Here is a 1,687-nt window from a genome sequence, read left to right as displayed (position 1 = left end):
GAAACGCTCAGAGCACGTTTTGACCACACGCAATTCAAGTTCGGCGCCAGGAGTTCGGTCAAGGTCTCTGATACGCCCCGAGGGCTGGACTGGGAACAGGGGAAGCGCGGGAGCCTCAGGGCTCGGCCGGGGACGTCGGGCGCGGCCAGCAGGACAGTCAGCCGGCCGGCCGGCGCCCCACACACACAGCCCATGTCACACCGCTGATGGAGCGACTACCGACTCAGCCGCCGCCGCCGCCGCCCCGGGCGCGCTCATTACTGTTCATTAATAAAGCCTAATTAATGTCCTCCTCGTCTGCCTATTGTTGGCCAGTTGCGGAATTTAGTATCGGCCTTCTGTTCTCTGTAATTACGGTGACGATAAACAGCGAACGGTGGAGAGAGAGAGAGAGAGAGAGCAGGGGGCTCCGATAAACTCGTATATCGCCTCCGTTTCATCCCCGCCCGAGCCACGCCGGTCCACACCCATTCGACCAGTCGTAACCCACTCCAAAGCACCTTCCCAACTCCTTGAAACACCCTCCCCGTGCTGAAGGAGCCCCGTCGCTGAGCGGCAGGGGGACGCCGCTAAGGTCATCCATCAAGACCGCGGCCAGGTGGGTATCGGCCGCGGCGGGACGAGGGGCCGACTGACGTCTTTTTGTTGGCGGGCGGGCCGGCGCGGTCGGCCCCAGTGAAAGGAGGGGCGGACGGGTCGGGGTGACTTGGTGCAGTTTACGTCATGTAGAGTGGTCCACCTCGTCAATCAGAGGCGAGTGGAGAAGCGCCGACTTGGAGTGCTCGGAAACCGGCGGAGTTTGTGAGGGATTTTGGATCTGAATCTGAAGGAAGGAGAGTGAATGTCCGGCGCCTTACTGGTAGTGGAGGGTTCGGAGCATGCCAAGGCATTTGTTGGAATGGAGTCAGGAATAAGAAGCACTGTTCCTGTAAGTGCAAAAAGAAGACCAAAAGAGACAACACATGGCGACATCATCTCGAAAATTTTCTTGACCTGTGAACTTCGAAACAGCAACAGCACAACACAAGCAACAACCACATTTGGCCATCGATTCTACTCACTCGTGGCAGGACGTTGAAGACGAAGCTTCTAGGGTACCCTCGTCTGAAAGGTAGTGGACGGCCCTCCTCGTTCAGCCGCCACCTCGGCCCAGAGACGGCGGTCTGAGGAAGCGTCCTCACCCGAGCACCGTGACCACTGGAAGCGCTCGTCGCCGACGCCAGTCCCACTATCTCCTCCAGTTCCGGACCCGCGGACAGTAGAGGCGATGGCACAGCGCGTTAGGCGGCAAAATCGCCCCTAGGCGCAACTCCGCAACAAGAGGAAACTGACGCACGTCGGTCGCTGCGCGGGGACCACATCCTGGGCCGCTATCTGCAGTGAGGGGCTGAAAACATGTCAGCCCGGCCGGCCGGCCGGCGCCTCGGCCCCGCACCAGTGTCTCCCGGGCAGACAATATACGATAATTCTAAACAATGTTCCATGGCTGCGACAACTGAGCTACATGCAAAACAGCTATCGCAACGCAACCCAAATCCTAGCCACATGAGACTCAAGAAAGGCACGAAAACTCGCCAATTAGGACCTCAAATGCTGTCATTTTGACCGCCTATATCACCGAACGGATATTACAGACAGGACGGCCGGAACAGCCAAATGTGACGAACGAAACGACTAAGGAAACCGC

The sequence above is a fragment of the Amphibalanus amphitrite genome, unplaced genomic scaffold (genome assembly GCF_019059575.1).
Source record: "Amphibalanus amphitrite isolate SeventyFive unplaced genomic scaffold, NRLGWU_Aamphi_draft 000258F_arrow, whole genome shotgun sequence".
In the NCBI taxonomy this organism is placed as follows: domain Eukaryota; kingdom Metazoa; phylum Arthropoda; class Thecostraca; order Balanomorpha; family Balanidae; genus Amphibalanus; species Amphibalanus amphitrite.
The sequence above is the reverse complement of the archived record's forward strand: the minus strand, read 5'-3'. Positions refer to the sequence as shown.